The following is a 19,387-nucleotide window of genomic DNA, read 5'->3' as shown; positions in this document are numbered from 1 at the left end:
ATATGTTGTACAATCAAGTACAGAACAACTGCCTTTTTAATCCACAGTCACAATTCAATTTATACTCAAATTTGCATTTCAATATACAAAAGGCGCAGGAGTGCTTAAGAAGTTAGTTTTTGGTGTGTGATAAAAATGATTGTGACCATATATACATTTCAGATTAATATAGATTTTCAATATGCTTGTTGGGTTTCTTATTCTATAATTTATTAAATACAACAAAACAAATATTGCAATCAGAATGTATTATTTTGAAAATGTAAGGTTTGCAGAGTAATTTACTATTAAAATAAAATATATATTTTAACATGATGGAAGAGAAAGTGGCAATAGATTACTTGCCAGACTGACATGAGTGGAAATTGCGAACAATTACTTATTTGTTCATAATATATATATAAGTGTAAATATAACTTTATAATTTAGGACTTGCCATGAGTGTTTTACTGCATTTTGAACTTTAATCTTTGAAAGCTGTCACTAGTATCCTTCATCCAGCAAAACAATGAGTTTATTGCACCTGGAAAGAAAGGACAGAAAAATGGATTACATACTTCAGGAAATGCCTCTTCCATCCTTCCACCAAGATCAAAAGAGTTAGAGTACATCATAACCCAGGAGATTAAAAATATATTGACTTCTATCAGAATATAGACTCTGCATCCCTGTATTGTTGTACAAAGTAGCTAAGCATAGTTAATCAAGCAGGCTGACACATTTATCTGATAATGGGATATCCCTTCCACCATTTTCCATGCCAAATAAAGAAATCTCCTCTGCAGACTCTTTTAAGATCTTTGCAGGAATTTTGGGCTAAAATGGCAGATCTTTTGAAGGTTGCTGATATGAAATTTCTTGGAATGCATCCATCCAAAATTTGACTTCACACACTGTTAGATTGTTCCCCGAAGAAAATTATCAGTGACATAGTTGATAATAATTTAATTTGCAAGAATACAAATAATGATTTTTTTTAAGGTTTGTTAACTTTTTTTCACTTCAGTCTTCTTATCCTAAAAAAGTCGCTATTTCAATATAAAAAAATGTGAAAGAGACAGTGCTTTTATTTTTACTTTGCGCAGAGATCTGCTAAATGGATACCTGTGTTCTGTTTCTGAATGTATGTGCTTTCCTATTGCAAAACTGGTTACAATATCTAGATAAATTTATTTATATAAATTTGCCACTGTACTTTTATGTATAATGTGTATTGCATTATGACATAAGCTTTTAAGAGTGCGGTGTTAGAAAAGCACAGGAAGTCAGGCAGCATCCGACGAGCAGGCGAATCAATGTTTCAGCATAAGCCCTTCACGAATGAGGCTTGTGGGCCAGGGGGCTGAGAGATAAATGGGATTTGGGGGGGGGGGGGCGCGGGGGAGCTGGGGGGAAGGTAGTTGAGAATGTAATAAGTAGATGAAGGTGGAGGAAAAGGTGATAAGTTGGAGAGGAGGGTGGAGCAGATAAATGGGAAAGACGGTGGACAGGTCAAGAGCGTGGTGCTGAGTTGGAAGCTTGGGACTGGGATAAGGTGGGGAGAGGGGAAATGAGGAAACTGGTGAAGTCCACATTGATGCTGCGTGGGTTGCAGGGTCCCAAGGCGGAAGGTGAGGTGTTCTTCCTCCAAGCATTGGGTGGTTAGGGTGGAGGAGGCCCACACCCTGCATGTCCTTGCTGGAGTGGGATGGGGAGTTGAAGTGTTCAGTCAAAGGGCGGTGGGGTGGTTGGTGCGGGTGTCACCTATGTTTTAGTAGTAGCATCCTCATTGATTTTGAGATTCAGAGGTTTAGGGTTCAAGCTCTATTCCAAAAATGGAATCTTTAGATTTTGGCTGATCCTCCAGTGTATTACTGAGGGAGGTGCCATTAGACTTGGGGCTCTGCTTTACTGCCAAGGGAGAAACAAAAACCCCTTGGGACTTTCTGAAGAAAATCAGTTGTTTCTCCCTGGTATCCTTGCTGATGTTTATCATTCAACTAGTTTCACTAAAATCGAGTGGTGTGGTGTTGATTTCACCAGTGTTTGCGGAAACGTGCATCGTATTTGTTGGCTGTTGCATTTACCTGAAATGGAGAAAGTCACTAAACTTGAAAAGTATGTGATGGGCCATAAAACTGTTTGGAGAATCCTGAAGTTTTGAGAGATAATTTCAATTATTTATTTTCTTAACAAATAATATTCAGTTTCCAATGGTTCCCTGTTTAGTTCCAGCAAACTTCATCAGAAAATTTAACTTCTTAACTTATTTTGATCAGAACTTGTTTTAAAAACATTTATGCTGATTGAACTGAGAAATGTTCATGTTGAGAAATGGAATTCTTCTGTTTCAAGTTCGAGGGGTTAGTACCAGGTACTGCCCTACTGTTATGTAAGGTAAAGCATGTACTATGTTCTAATAACATCCATTTGTTTCAACATTAGAAGAATGTTGCTAAGTGCACCAATGTGACATCTTCCAGTTCCCCAGCAACCTATTTTGTGCTATTGCACTTGCATGTTGAAACCACAATGTTCAAATTTTGGGTGAGAATTAATTTTTTTTTAAAACATTACATTCCCTTTTGTACCAAGAAATGCATTAAGGCTGCCCATACTTATTTCACATTCATTCCCTTTAACCATCAGCCTTCAATGGATTTAAAATCCAAGGTAAAAGCCAAGAAATAACAAATTACATGTGCAGCTCGAGTAAAGAAAAATAAAGAACTACAGATTCTGCGAATCAGCTTCCTCTCCGCAGATGCTGCCAGACTTGTCATGTTGTTCCAGCAATTTCTGTTCATGTTTGATTTTGACCATTGGTTTAATCAATAATTTATTATTATTGTGCTGTTGTATTTTAGATGCAGTGGGCCCAATATGTAAGTTAGCAATATAAAATTGCAATTTCAAGTGTTAAATAAATGCAAATATTTCTTCTGACAGGATGAAACAACTTTAGTTTTATGGAACGATGAGCTAAGAAAATCAGGAGTCAATGATTCTCAATTGGTTAGTGCCCACTCTCACACACAAAGGCAGTGCAATATGTTCAAAATGAGTAATCGAGAACTGGACTATCCTGTAACACGTAAATGACAATGGAATGAAAGTGTTTACTTTCGTAAATTCAGCATAATTCTGCATGTTTCAGAACACCAAACTCTTGTTAGATAATATATACTCATGTCATGATTGAGTTTCTATGACTGACATTTTACCAAGATGTAGGGCTTGACTTTACACGTAATATTTTCAAGGGTAGAAATTCACCCTCCCCCATCACTGTTGCAAAGTTGCCAGATCAGAGTTTGCTCCTGCCAAACCTATTCACAAAATTAATGTAAAATAAGCCAAAAAGTATTTTTATTATTGAATTTTTATTTTAAATTATGCAAAGTTTTGGTCAAATGTGATCATGCAAAATTATTTCTTGAAATCTGCAGTGCCTAATCTATTTGCTTCTTTCAGGGCAAAAATATGGATAGTTTTAGGTAGTAATGATCTAGCAGACCATTCTGGCAATTTTCATGGATATCTATCTTACAACTTCATTTGACAACTGCTGCCCATGTTGCTAGGTTTTCTTCTCTTCACAGATTTATTCTTAGGCCCCTCAGATGTGCTTCCTGCAATCAGAATTCTCTCGATGCTGCACAATTATTTGTCTGCCTTGCAATCCCAACAACTTTATTTTGCTTACACTGTACATCTGCCATTCTTTCTTGATGCTAATTTGTCAATTGGAGGGCAAAATTGGTAAGAGTGCAGCACATGTTAGTGAGGTGGTAGCCTTGACTACACATGTTGACATGTACAGATACAAGGAGCTGAACTGTTGTATTCAATGATGTCTTGTTGTATGATTCTATGAATGAGTATATTTGCACCAGGATGAGTTTGACTCCAGGACCAAGCAATTGGTGAACAGAATTTTTTTTTGGCTAAACATCAGGGTTGTCTTATACGCAAGATCAACCATTACTTGAATATATATGCAATGTGATATCTAAATATTAAATTCAGGATATTACTTCTAGATTCAGCATTGTACCACTTGGATGAGTCTTTTTCTAGGATGGGGGGTCCAAAACTAGGTTTACGGTGAGAGGGGAAAGATGTTAAAAAAAAACAGGGATGTAAATATTTCATGCAGAGGGGAGTCCGAGTATGGAGCGAGCTGCCGGATGAGGTGGTGGAGGTGGGCAAAATTACAGCATAAAAAAAGCATCTGGATGGGTACATGAATAGGAAGGATTTAGAGGGATATGGGACAAATGCTGGCAAATGGGACTAGGTCAGATTAGGATATCAGGTCACCGTACGTGAGTTGGACTGAGGGATCTGTTTCTGTGTTGTCTGACTCTATTCCCCATTCTATGGTCAGCTGGACTTGAGATTATTGCCTGTCTGATTTCATGAATTTGTCTTTGCAAATATATCTTTCCTAATTATTATTAAAAAACAAACCTTTTAATTCAGCGTGCAGTCGTGGACTACCTGCAAAGAGATTTTTTCACACATGTTGATCTGGCTCTGTATGCCCTAAACAAACTGTCTGATTCAAATTGGTGTTTGGTGGACAGGAGGACCCAGGGACGTCTTTGGCTTCAAGGGAGTGTAATTCCCTGCTTTACCGTGTTAGATTACCTGATTTGTGCCACAACGGTCCTCTGCAGGTCAGCGAAGGATTAGAAAGCTCAGTTCCATTAAAGGTCATGTGTTCATTTAAATGGGTTGATCTGTTCTGGGAATGCAGACAAAACAGTCTTTGGTTATACAAAGTAAAAACACTCAGAAAACAGTTAGCACCATAGAAATCCAAAGAATAGATAACTCCTGATGGAATTTATCATTGCACAATATCTGTGAAATCGTACAGTGGATAAAAATGTCAAAATTGCTGATTGCATCCCCCCCACCCCCACCCCCACCTGAGAGGATTTGTGATTATGAATCCAACAGCATTCATCTTTTCACATGATGTAAATGTATTTGCCATCTCTGTTTTGATAAATACCAACATTATTTTCAATAAAATAATGACTGGACAATTAAAATGTTTTATCCCTGGTGGTTATTTCTTGTTTTAGGGTTTAATTAATTTGACTAATTTCAGTGAGAAAAAAAACTGTATGCTATTATCCTAACAGACTTATTGCTATTTCTGGTGTTAAAATATTACAAGAAAAAAATTAATGCCTGTTCATTCCTTTAATGACTTTAGTTCTTGCTATACTGTTTAATGTTCTTTGTGATGCAAAGTGGATTGTATTCTTACATGAAAGTTGTCAACTGTACCATTTTTCATAATATTAATGCTATCATTTTTAATGAGATATGAAGTTGTTCAATGAACAAATATTTGTACAAAAAATGGCAGTGTTTAGGAAAAGCAATAAGAATGTGTTTTTAAAATATAAAAATATTACACTCAGAAATTTCAGTAACACAGTTCAACTTTTTTGGGTCCTGTGGTTGAGGTAACTATGGTGAATGTGTCTATAATCACGAGTCATTTTCTCTTATGTTGGATTAGTATAAAATAAACAGAACAATATACATTTCTAGGATATAGTGTCAAGGAAAGAATTCTAACGTTTGCCTTCACCTATACCACAGCTGAACAGATACACTTGCAATGCCATTTCAATTCTTGATGGATATGCTATGAAATAATTAAGTAACTTGATTTAATTGTATTCTTTATTTGCTAAGAAAGCTTTCTTACAGATTCGAAAACTTGAGGATCTATCACAGAAATTCTTTTGTACATAATTTTACAGGTGAACAAGTGAACCCTAAAATTGTTGCCAATACATTCATTACTTGTTGCCATAAGTTAAAACAAAAACTGAGAAAAAGTAATTTGTCTGATTTATGATTTTTAGAGAGGATTTTTGCAGAAATTTGGAATGTTTAGTAGTATGTCATGCAAATGTAATCTAGGACAGGAAAGAGTATCCTTTCAATTGCTATATCTTCCCAAAGGATCTGGAAGGCCATTTCACACTGTGAGGAAAGCAACTTTGAATAATCAATAATCGTGGTAAACAGAAGGGTATTGACAAGATTTGTCAAGAGCAGAAGATTAGCCGATAACTGAAGATGTGAAACTCGATCACAAATTTGATTGTGCTTCCTTAGGAATGTCATAAATGTGTTTATTTGCAATGTGGTTAATTTGTGTTATTTTGTTTAAAAGCATATTTTTAGTGTATTATAATAGATACATTGATTCCTTTTTGCCTTAGTTAACGTAATGTAGCAGAATAAAAATTAGAAGTCATCAATTTATTTATAGTATGTATTACAATAAATACAATCGATGAAGACTCTAAATATTTGGTTAATGTTAAAATAATTTTAACTAAGCATCCTGAAAGAAACATTAAGTGATGCCATGTTACATGCACAAAAGGGATTTTATAATGTTTATAATGGAGCCTTAACCATTGGTGTGAGGCTAAAACATTTCCAAAGGAAATACTTGCTTGGCCATTTATCTCATTGGTTATTATCAGGTATTAGGTTGTGTCTTACAAAACTATATGAAATGCTAACCACTTCTTAAGTATTTGCTGCTGACCTTAAATTCATAATATTTATGTACTTGTCAAAAATTGATCTTAAAAAGAATCTCAATTTTAAAAATTAATTTACTACTTGCTAATTTGTACATGTTGCATATATACTTCACTCCAAAACTGTGAAAGTAAAACACTACTGGAAAGCTAAAATCAAAACAGAATTCACTGAAAACTCTTAGCAGGTAAGGCAGCATCTGTAAAGAGATTGAGTTGAACTTGACTTCTTCAGAAAGTGAAGATGCATCTTCTACATCAATTTCTAGTTTTACCTGATAATGTCAGAGAGTCATAGATTGGTTACAGATTATGTCATGCTTCATTGGAGTAGTGTTCTGGAAATCAAACCTTGCTATTTCCAGACTCATCACAAAAGGTTTAAATTATAATGAATTCCCCAATTTATCTGTCTTTTAGATCTAGGTTGACAGAAAACATGGACTAGGTTTCTTTACTTAAACGAGAATTACCTTTTATTACAAATAAGTAGATTCAAACTGCAGATAATAACTTATGAACCATCAACATATGAGTCCACTGGATAAAACTCTAACTCCCTCATAAAATCCCCTCTCTACTTACACATGGATGTCATGGAGGGGAGAGAAAGGTTGGAAAGATAGTTTAGTGGTCTCTGTCCATAGGGTTTACTGAGATGATCCTTTTGCTGAGCAGAATGCTACTTCCCAATCTTCCTTTTTCAGGTACGTTCACTTTGTTTCATGAGAATAGATGACCAGTTCACATTGATAAAGATCTCCAACTAATTAATTAAAAAGCAATCCCAACTGCAATTGGTGAGAGGACAATTGGCAAGTTTTGAGAAGATTTGTAGCTCAGGTTGGGGCTCTGGATGTAGGTTTGCTCGCTGAGCTGGAAGGTTCGTTCTCAGACATTTCATCACTATACTAGGTACCATCATCAGTGATCATCCAGATGAAGCACTGGTGGTGTAACCCATTTTCTATTTATGTGTTTGGGTTTCCTTGAATTGGTGATGTCATTTCCTGTGGTGATGTTATTTCTTGTGGTGATGTCATTTCCTGTGGTGATGTTATTTCTTATGGTGATGTCATTTTCTGTTCTTTTTCTCAGGGTGTGGTAAGTGGGATCCAAGTATAGTGTGTTTGTTGATAGAGTTCCAGTTTGAACTAAGGAGGAAAAACAACAACAAACTGCCATTCCTAGATGTTGCAGTAGAGCGAACAATCAATGGGGAACTTCAAACCAGTGTCAAACCAGGAAAATAGCACAAATAGACCACATTTGAGCCACAGATGCAATCATCCCAACATCCATAAACGAAGCTGCATTAGAACATTATTTCAGTGAGCCACCACATATTGCAGCACAGAGGAACTACGAAGAGCAGAGGAAAATCACTTATACAGCATATTCAAAAAGAATGGGTACCCAATGAATACAGTCCACCGATTTCTCAGCAACAAACCCAAACAAGCAGACAAAACACATCCGGAAACCTTAGCCATTCTCCCCTACATCAAAGATATCTCAGAAATGACTGCCAGACTACTCAGAATCCTTGGCATCATGGTAGCCCACAAACTCACCAACACACTAAAACAGCAGCTAATGAACTTGAAAGACCCTAAGCAGACAACAAGCAAAATTAATGTCATTTACAAAATACCTTGCAAGAACTGTAACAAACACTACATTAGACAAACAAGTGGAAAACTAGCCACCAGGATACTGTACATGAACATGAACTAGCCACAAAAAGACATAACCCACTCTCACTCGTATCCTTACATACGGATGAGGAAGGACACCGCTTCGACTGAGACAACTCATTCATCCTTGGACAAGCCAAACATAGACATGCACAAGAATTCCTAGAAACATGGCATTCCAAATAGAATTCTATCAACAAACACATTGACTTGGATCCCATTTACCACCCCTTGAGAAAAAGAACCGGAAATGACATCACCATAAGAAATAACATCAGCACAGGAAATGACATCACCAACCCAAGGAAACCCAAACACATAAATAAAAAGTGGGCTACACCACCAGTGCTTCATCTGGAGGCTCACTGAAGATGTTACCTAGTATGGTGATGAAACATCTGAAAACGAACCTTCCAGCTCAGGGAGCGAACCCACATCCAGAAGAAAATTAATTGGTTATCATTAGGCTTAAGATACTTTTTTTTACTGCAGAACAGAAAAAGGTCCTTCCCTTCCAAAAATCTAATGGCTTCAGCCTTGTACATTCATATTCACAAGCTGTCTGTGTAGCTAGGAACTCATCACATCAGTGATGGCCGATACAAGGTCTTTTTCATTGACAACTGGACACCTATTCGCAGGTGACCCAGCTATTTGTTTCCATCTAAATCTTCACAAATACACAGCCCCTGGTGCCAGTTGATCTGTAGCTTGGATTTGCCCACTGTTTGAACTAGCAGCTATGAAAACATCACTTACAGTGAGGGTCAATTTAAAAATGTGCTGCAATCCTTCAAAAATCTTTGACTTTAAAACTGCTCATTTTCCCATTCTAATGAAAATTCCATAAAAATGGTCTTTATAATTAGAAGGAGAAAATTCAGCACGTCCTGTCTGTGTGGCTCTCCTCAAGAGCATATGAATTTGTCTCACTTTCCCACCTTTTTCCTGTAGCCCTGCAATTGTTTTCTACTAAGGTTATTAACTAATTCTTTTTGGTGGCCTTGATAAATCTGCCATCGCTACACTCCAAAAAGTACATTCCAGGTTCTATTCACGCACTGCTCAAAACATGTTTTCCTCATGTTACTGTGTCTTTTGCCAATCCTCACCATATCTACAAGGTAGAAGCCGGGATTGCTATGGAATATCCCCCACTTGTCTGGATGAGTGCATCTCCAATAACATTCAGGAAGCTCAAAACTATATAGAACAAAGCAGCTCATTTGATTAGCATCCAGTTCAACACGTTTTACTATTCACTCCCTCATCACTAACACTCAGTGTAGCAGTCTGCAACATCAACAAGATACATTACACCAATTTACCAAGATTTCTCAAATTCCATAACTGATGAACCCAACAACCAAAGGGTCAAGGGCATCAGGTACATGCAAACACCACCCTCTGCAATTTGCCCTCCAAGCCACGCACCAACCTGACTTGAAACTATGTTGGTAAACAGTCTTTATCATTGAATAAAAATCCTGGAAACCCTTCCTAACAACATTGTCATTGTGCTCGTCTGCCCTTCCTCTGGACTGCAATGGTTCAGGAAGGCAGCTTACCACTTTCTACAGACCAATTAGGGATGATCAAAATTGTTGGCATAGCCAGTGACAAGGATTGATGAATTGTAAAAATGTTTTAAATTGATGTCCTCTGTTTCTAGATCTGCATCCAAGGGAATTTTTCTCCCTATCTATGTAGAATAGACCCTTTGATTTGAAATATGTCAATTAAATTCCCTCTAATTTTTTCTCCAGTGAGAACAGTTCCACTTTCTCCAATCTATCTACCAGAATGAAATTCTCTGGTGTTATTCTCATAAATTTTCTCTGCCATATTTCTAATACCTTCACATCCTTCCCAAAGTACAGTGTCCAGTGCAAAGTCCTGTGTTTAAAAATTTCTTTTTTTTTACTGAATTTCAAGCTAAATACAGATATTTACTAAATCACAATTATTAAACTGCTATCATTCAAATCCCTTGACTGTCCATGGTCTCTGCAACCTCTGCTGACTTCATGACTTCCATGGGCCAATGTTTTTTTTTAATGCTGTGGACCTCAATGACTCAATGAGAATGCTTGTTAGATTGAATACAACTTCTGTTCTTAGTGTCAGAAGAACAGTTAAAAACAAATGCTGACGCAAAGAAGATTTTTGTTCGGCAATTCTGTATATCTGAAATAAATTAGGGAGATCTATTTTAAAACTTGCAGAAAGTGGGTAGTGAATAAACTCAAGGTTAGGATGGTTCCAGATTCTCAAAGCAATTCGAAGTAAAAACAAAACCATTTGAGAAGATTCTCAGTTCACCAGTAAAAAATTTTGATACTCAACTTGACACTACACTGAAGCTAGACTTCGTTTAATGTCCAGTCTAAAGGAGGTTTCACATCACTGCACACCCCATCAGCTCATGACCTGCCTCTGCAATTAAGCTGCAATCTTTTGTGACCCTTTGCAAGATCATCTGAGCGACTGAGCAGTAACTGTATCATTGAAAGTGATGTTCATTATGATTTTTGATGATCAAAAATTTTCTTTGTTTTTAATTGGCTAACAGGTCCAACATATCATTTTAATAAAAACTACTATCAATATGAACCAATGTCGCTCTGTCTGTTTCTCCTAGTAATAAAGTGTAAGTTCTCCTATGAGCTTGCAGTGATTAGGCCAAAGGCATGAAGCTACTACAGGGGGTATCATCACAAAACACTGCACAAAAAGAGGACTCAAAACTAAGCAAAACAGTTTGCAAACTTCATAATATATTAACAGAATACTAAAATGATGTTACATCTAAGTTGAGTGATCAAAGTTCTCAAGTTTCACATTTGTGGTTTATATTGCTTGAATAGGGGCAGCACTGCTGCCTCACAGTGCTAGGGACCTGCGTTCGCTTCCCAGTTTGGGTGACAGTCTGTGTGGAGTTTGTACATTCTCCCATGTCTGTGTGGGTTTCCTCTGTGTGCTCCAGTTTCCTTCCACAATCCAAAGATGTGCAGATCAGATGAACTGACTATGCTAAATTGCCCATAGTGTTAGATGCATTAGTCAAGGGTAGGTATAGGGTTGGGGAATGGGTCTGGGTGGGTTACTCTTCAGAGGGGCAGCGTGGACTTATTGGGCTGAAGAGCGTGTTTCCATTATGTGGGGAATCTAATCAATTACTAAGTCATTTCACCTTTTCGTAATTGTCATCATTCTCTTTGTAGCAAAGTATTCAAAGTTTTAATCTTACTCAATCATTACATGCCCAGCTGAGTTTATAATCCACGTAAATCAACTCAAATACTAATTTGATCCCTTACTGCAGGAGGAAAACAAGACATTGTATACATTTATAAATTAACATCTTTTTACACAACTAAAATAATCTGTAGCAATCTTCAGAGGACATGAGCAAATCTGACCTTATTAATAATACACCTGGTTATTAATTGCATTTCATGTAAAATACGTGCAACTGGTGTGAAAATAAAACTTGCTTGGAAAAAATGAAATAAGCTAAAAAAAAGCCAAAGTATTTACTCAAAGTCAAAATAGCAGGAATCTTCTGTGTGAATATTTTTGTTCAAAAGCTTTTATTCCCTGAGGAATAATTAAGGGAACAGATTAAAACAAAACATGGTGCGCTATATAGTACAGATGGATTAATAAAAGAATGCCTTTTCAAGTTCAAAGAATCAGCACATTGGGTTCAGTTAGCAGTTAATGATTAAAATATCATCAATTACATATCTTCGAACTGAGATTTTCCTGGATTTAAAAAGGTTTAATCACAAAGTGGATTATTTTCCTGCCTTATGGATTTTATGTGGCGACTGACTTTCTACAACAGGCAGTCTGCCGCATATTTTGTTTAGAAATGTAAAAGGTCGGTTAATGGTTGACAAAAGGAATCTTGTGTATTTCCATTTGGCTTGGAAGGGATGTGAATTGTATGTTATAAGAACTGATGGACTCAAAGGAGGAGCTGTGTGGGGCAATGTGGGGGTAATTCTCACTAAATGGCGGCATCCTGCAACTACAGATATTTTCCTAGTCACCCTGTTCAGAGATGTTAATACACACCTTTGGAGCTGGATCGGACTTGAGCACGACCTGCTAGTTCAACAATGGGACACTAGCATTGAAAGAGGGACACTACTATCTCACTACAAGAGTGCCATCCTTCAACTATATAATTGCCTGAATAGCTGACTATTGAACATTACTGCTCGAGAACATTTGCAGGTGATGTTAGAATAGAAACTGCCAAGAGGGATCAAATATATGAAATGGACCATTTTCTATTTTTGGGATCTTCCAGGAGAGTCTTCATAGATTAGTGGCACCTGTGTTATTCATTGCATGTAATTGTAACATCTATCATGCCCCACTGATTTTCTGTTGTGCGCAGTTCTGTGGGTAATTTTGCATTATTCGACAATCTCCCTAAATGTAGAAGACTCTCTTCCCACATGCAGAATAATAGATAGTTGGTAATAATCTATCAAGAACTGGTCACAAATCTAAGGTCAGTCAAATCTCAGTCCAATCACTGAGAGCAGAAAATGAACGGACAAAACCCCAATTGCTGTTTCTGATTTACCACTGACCAGCTACTAATTTCGGGATCGTAGCGTCTAATGTTTTCTCTCTTAAGAGTAATAAATGACATGCGCAATAAATACGGGACAGAGTGGTCAGTTATGTAAAAACAAGATGCAAACAAGTAAAGAACATGAAACCAGGCAAGGAGGAGTAAACTCACGAGGCAATTATTCGGAGGCGGGAATCTGAAGTTGAAATATTGTGTTTAGTTGTGTGTAGGTTACAAAATGAAAACGGACCGATGTGTTCCACTATTTTGGGAGGTGCAAGTGCTACACTTGATCCTACAAAAATAAGCAGCCCGGCTGAGGAGGGATACTCATCAATCATCCAACGTTAACACAGTGAATGTACATTTCGTGCTGGTTTTGCTTGTTTGTCTGTGGCAGGCACCTTGACTTAAATAGGCTCCCCCTTATTATATCGACTGAACTGCGTACCAGAACAGACGTGTGCGAAAATATTTCTTTCCGAATTGGCACAATTAATCTGCTCCCCCTTTCTTTCCAGAGTCACCGAGAGGTGCAAAAACATTGACAGGAGGGCCCAACTTGACCTCTAATTGCGCGTTCGAGTCTAGATAACTTTTTTGTGCTTTATTATACTGATCAAAGTTTTTTTTATTATTTTGGCCGATTCTGTTATGCACAAGATTTTGGTGAACTTGATTGCTTTCCTATATTCCTGTTCCCATTTGCACTGTGCGAAATTCATCAAAGAACCACATTTTTAAAATATTTATTGATCACATCACGTGCCCATTTCCAAAAATAAATCACCAGTTACACTGGTTATAATCCGTCTGCAGCGTGATCGATATAGACGTAGTTAGGCCATCGAAACTGACGGAGCATTTTACAATAAATAATTGAACCAGCGAAGACTTATCTGTGATCATCAACTGTAACTAACCCATTTAAACCATTTTTACCTCATGTTGAGATTAAAGGTGATGGAAGTGGCACCAATCCCGTACACTAACGACCAGTCAGCGATTGTCACAAGTGTACGTGAGATTTAATTATGCTTTTTTGAAAAAAAAGAAAGGTTTCTAAAATCATTGAAGACCAACAAAGACGGAAAATGATTGGGACCTGAACGCCATTCAGTAGTAAGAAAGCACAACCTATACAGTGTTCTGATCTGCCCCTTTTATTATTGGCACTTCCACTTACTTAATGATACACCCCATCCTATTTATGAACAGAATTATATTGGAGGAGAGGATGAATGTATGAAAGGTTTCAAGAGCAATATGTTGAAAAGTTAACATTTAATTGCAGAGCACGCAAGAGCTGACTCCAGCATTAATTAGGATAGACTACTTGTTGGTCATGGCATATGAATTAATTCACATTGGTCACAGCAGTGCCTTTCCCCCGCGAATTCGGTTTGAACCGCCGATCTTCTCGGCCACTTATGCAGCAGTCAAGGCGACTGGGTCATTTCACCTCCTCAAGAGATAAATGGCGGGAGCGGAGTGGTTCTGAAACCAGGGATTGGAGTGGGTTGGGGGGGGGGGGGATGGAAATGGTGGTGAATGAACAACCGCAGGATTACTGCCCTTCCTGTCCTCACTTAGCTTGCTGCAAATTCTTTCCAAACCTGCAAGCTTAAACACATCTCGTGGTTATGTGATAGTTGGCCACTCTCCAGTACCACAAGTGGAATAGACAGAGCACTGACTTTCCAAAGTCAGCAGCGGAACGCAAACATGTTCATTTTTATTTGCGAAGAGGCGCGAGAGCGCGCTCATTTAGCAGAGGACGCTGTGTTGTGTTTAGATCCTTTTACACGAATTGGAACGCGAATTTGATTATATGTTTGCTTATGGGCTGTTATTTGTAAACTGCAGATCAAAAGTGCTGATTAGGAGGTGAACAATACATTAATGTTAATAATACGTTAAGGTTAACAAAACCATTGTGAGCGCTCCGTTATTTGAAGTAGAAAATTAAACATTAAATAATAATATGATTTGCTGAACAGCAATGTTTGTGGTCTTTTGGTGTACGGCTCGTGTTTGGTGTAATTAAAAACACAAATTAAGGTTTTAAAATTTGGTGTGACGAAATTACCAACAGAAAACTTAAGTGATGAGACAGCAACGCGATCTAATGTTAAACAGCTTAGCTGTGACTCAAGGTGCACTGTATACAGGTTCTGTGTGGAGATGTAACAAAGCGATTATCTGTGCATCCATCTCGGCGCATTTTTTTAAATGAATTGCGAACCAGTGCAGGCCAAACCTGTCTCACAAGATGGGGAGCGTTATGCCAATTGAATTTTGAAGAGCTTCGTAAATGTTTTAATCATTGGAAGTGCAGCTGCTCTCTGTTTACTGCTGAGAAAGAGCTCAAACCGATCCAGTCGCGATTATAGTCATTTTTGTGCCCATCAGAAAATGTTAATTGTAGCTGAGAAACACTGGCGAAATTCGAAGCATCAGAGATGGAGAATTGGGAGGGAATTAATTTGAAAAGTGCACCCGGATCCACATGTCTCCCAATCTCACTTCTCCACCCCACCCCCACTTCCCAATCCGCCAATTCCCCTCCTCCCTGCACTCCCCCCCCCCCCCCCCCAAAAAAAAAGCGACTTGCAAGTTCACCAATCGGTGTTTGTGTGGAATCGTCAGACCGGGGCAGTTTCTATTCTGCTGGTGCTAAAACTACGCTGAACTAAGTGATGCCAATTGAAAACTGACAGCAATTCACCGTCCCAAATCACCAATAAGAGCTCTAATTAAATTTGTTGTTTCGTTTACAAGCGAAGACTAGGCTAATGATTCGAATAATTGGATTCTATTTGTCAAATTCCAATTTGTGTTTTCCGCTATACTCGAGAGAAAAGTCCCCAATGGTTTCGGATGTGATTCTGTGATGAACAAACATTGCCACCCAAACCAGTTTAAGCCTTTGGCTTCTACTTTGTCTTTTAGCTGGCCAGTCAAGTGACTGGGCCGGTCACCTGTACAGGTCAGTCTCCCATTCCTCCTTCAACTGTAGAAAATCGACATTTTAGACAAGTCTGTGTGCACAGCATTCGTTCATTTTAAAGAGTCTGCCCACCGTGTCTTAGAAGCCCAGTGTCCAGTTATTAGATTTGGCAATGCATACGTCCAGAGCTTTTAAAAACGCCGTGAGAACCCATTCTAACGGATGTTTGCGGTTTTAAGTTTGCAAAAATTAAAGTCTGCATTTTACAATGAGCAGTTGGTGAGTTTTGTCCATGTGTGCAATTGACCCACATTATCATTCCCATTTGATAGCTTTAAATGGCAAGCTCATTTAGTTGTAAAGTATTGTCGATAAAGTGCAGGCAACTAAAAGCGACAATCTTTAACCAAGATTTAGTTTTGAGACAACTTAATTATTTGCGGCGAACGCGTAACTTTGTCGAGGTAGATGGGCATCCGTAAAGTCCTGTTTTCGTGTTAGTTCGTGTTGTGTTCTTTGTAGGCAACACAGCTCAAACGTACACTGCCTAAGGAGTGCACTGCTACAAAGCCAAACACGGAAGAAACGTTTACAGTTAGAAGAAAGCGGCTGCTCTGCATTTTCCCCCTGTGTCATTATAGTTAAACTCAGTAATTTTCCTTAAGCCAAGGTTGCCCACTTTAACTTGATTCTGGCAATAGAAACCATATTTATCTTGATTAAAGAGCAGTATCTGGTTTTGTGAATTTTGAGAACCCGCTCTTGTCCAATAACAATGTCCAGTTTTCTTCAGTGGATCTGAATGGGGTATTTATTATTTATGCCCATCTCACACCATGCTTGTTGGTCTTGTTTTTAAAACGTATTAATTCGTTTCGAAGTCGTGCAGTGGGGGTGTTGAGACGCCTGGATGTCTGCTCTGACGTTCCCATGTCTAGTTATTAAAGCTTCTCTCCTTCTATTACTGCACATTGAAGCCTCAACCTCCAATGCATGGCTCCAGGGCTCGCCTTTGTTCTTGCTTTATCCATAATTATAGCTCTTAAAAGAGGGTACCTTTCCTTTTCTCGGTGCTTCACCGTGTTATGACAACCACTTTGAATTGTCACCAAATGATTTACGTCTTGCCCTGCACGATTTGCGTTTAAAACTTATGCTTTACAAGTCTAAGTATTTATTCTTTTTTTAAAAAGGCAAATACACAAGTAAATACAAGTGGAATGTGACTTAACTTCTAGTAAGAAAACATTGCCTTTATCTTTTGCTTTCATGCTGTAATGTGAATTTGCATTTGTTTTGGGAAAGCACGTATGTGGGGAATTCTTGAATGTTATTCCATGCATTTGTTCTGGTCTCATTCCTTGGTGAAAGCATCTGTGTTATCCGACTTGACTACATGTTCTTCACTATAACACAGATGTGTGTTAAAGTTAGATTGAAATGCCGACTTGATAACTTGGTTAAAAGCAGTCGGCGTAGATCAGCAAGTGTGACTTAATCGTCCCCACAACGCTGCTTTCAAACCAAGTTTGCGAGCGATTGTACACGTATCTCCAAGCTAGGGGTGTGCTACTGACTTGCCATTAGCGAGTCTTATTCGTGAGAACGCACTTGCAGCAATTGTTACCAAGTCCAGAGATATTAACTTTTCCTATAGGTTTACCTTTTCAAAAAAAAACTCTCACCCTGACTTCTGCCAGAACAGCTCTTAAAGTAAAAGCTGACCTTTCTGGAATATACTTGTTTTATTATCACTGAGTTCACAGGCCCCGTGAACACTTTCGGCCATTCGATTCTCGTTTCAAACTTTGTTGCGTTCTTCAAGTTACAGTATTCAGGGACTGGACTTTTTTTTAAGGGGACCTGGAATTCTGTTTTATTTATATCTTAATAAGCTCGTAGTTAGTAGCCAAAATTATGCCTTTCTTCTGTTAGATGTAGATATTGTCCAACAACTAAACAAAGAAAATGTGTTTTATTTTATATAAACATCCCCAATGTATGTTTAATTTGGATAGGATCAATTGTTTCCATAATATTCGTTTGCTTTTACCTGAACACGGGTTTTGTATTTAAAACGACAAGAAAGCCAAAAATAAAGTGGAACCATTCTACATGGTTCAAAATTAAGCCTAATAATTGCAGCTAGTTTAATTTTGTATCAGAAATGGATTTTAGAATCAATTCAACATTAGACTCCCAACATCATTCTATTCCATCACACGTGCACAATGAGCAGGAGAGTTGTTGCTTATGTCGCTTTTTGAAGAGCACGCGTAAGGAAATGGCTTAATTATCATATTTATTTCTGCGTTTGGTGCTTTAGACTGTGCAGAGGGGTATTCAGTCTAATAACCTTAGGCAAAAGCTGCAATGCCGTAGCTCTAGTGTTGGCTGAAACAAATAAATTCTCAATGCAAAGAACATAACTGTTCGGTAGGAATTACTTCCTATTTGAAAAGGTCCCTCCATGATGATCAAAAACTCCGTCCAGACTGTAGTTGTGAGGTGGGTTAGAGCAGTCGAGGTTTGCTATCTGTTTTTTTAGCTCTTTAAGTGAACAGATTTTGTTTTGCCAAAACTGGACAGAGTTCAACAATTTGTTTTTCTTTAAATTCCAATAATGAACTTTTCGCAAAGCTCCTAAAATGGCTGATGGTTACACACCTTTACTTCCACAGTCTTAGGACGACGTGTTTACACAATACTATTCATTATTTAGAAACTTGTTCCTTATCGTCAGGACACGAGTGGATCACAGACAGCATCTGGGTACAACGGAGGTATAGGAATTTTCCCAACTTGTGTGTAAACCAAACAGGTTTTAGGGAATGTTGCAATGTGTGAGAAACACCGTACTTCTTTGAAGGCAGAATAACATAACATGGGTTTGTGCACGGTGGAAAGGCAAAAGGTGAGGAGCACCATTTCTCAAGTTGTATGCATGAAAATTATAAACGTAAGGGTTGGGTTAAGACCTTCCAGATAACTGCCTGTGCCTGTTTTGCTAAGTGAACTCTATTCCCCTATCAGAATAACTTGTCGCCGATTTTTCCATCAGTTTAAAATTTGCTGGTGGTTGTTCAGTCTAAATTATTAATTCTTCCAATCCACTGAAATGCAACACAACAGTGCTTACTTGAACCCCGGATTCAACATACACAAAGGTAAAATACTGGGGATGCTGGAAATCTGAAATAAAATCAGGGAAAAATGATGAAAAGGCTGGGTAGGTTTGCTGTGGCATCTCTGGTGAACCGTACCAAAGAAAAGTCGTAAACTTTAAACATGAACCCGGTTTCCCTCTCCACGGAGTGCGACCAGACCTGCTGAGTATTGCAACATTAATTGGAAATACACCCCGCCACCCCCCGGATTAAACATGTGCAACCGCAGATCACACACCCCCAGATGGGAACTCAGACAGGAATGTCAGAGGCTCCGCAATGCACTTGTTAAGTGGTAACATTTAACTAAGACTCCTGAACCTTTGCGTAGACTGGATTAGAAGGTGACGCGTGGTACACACAAAGTAGCAAAGTGTCTAACTCCAAATGCATTTATGAACGGGTTCTAAACG

General features: G+C 38.1%; 1 long non-coding RNA gene across 2 annotated transcripts in view; it reads right to left on the bottom strand.

The window, feature by feature from the left end:
* LOC140465841 (uncharacterized) overlaps window positions 1-19,387 on the bottom strand; it is a 66,007-nt gene that overhangs the window by 33,873 nt on the left and 12,747 nt on the right. For both annotated transcript variants that reach the window (XR_011955164.1, XR_011955165.1), the window contains exons 3-4: window positions 4,633-4,729; window positions 437-523 (exon numbers count right to left, since the gene is read on the bottom strand). This is a non-coding gene — a long non-coding RNA (uncharacterized lncRNA). The remainder of the gene's footprint in view (window positions 1-436; window positions 524-4,632; window positions 4,730-19,387) is intronic.

Source organism: Chiloscyllium punctatum, chromosome 42 (assembly GCF_047496795.1).
Source record: "Chiloscyllium punctatum isolate Juve2018m chromosome 42, sChiPun1.3, whole genome shotgun sequence".
Lineage (NCBI taxonomy): Eukaryota > Metazoa > Chordata > Chondrichthyes > Orectolobiformes > Hemiscylliidae > Chiloscyllium > Chiloscyllium punctatum.
Note: the sequence above shows the minus strand (reverse complement) of the source record. Positions and strands in the feature narration are given on the sequence as shown.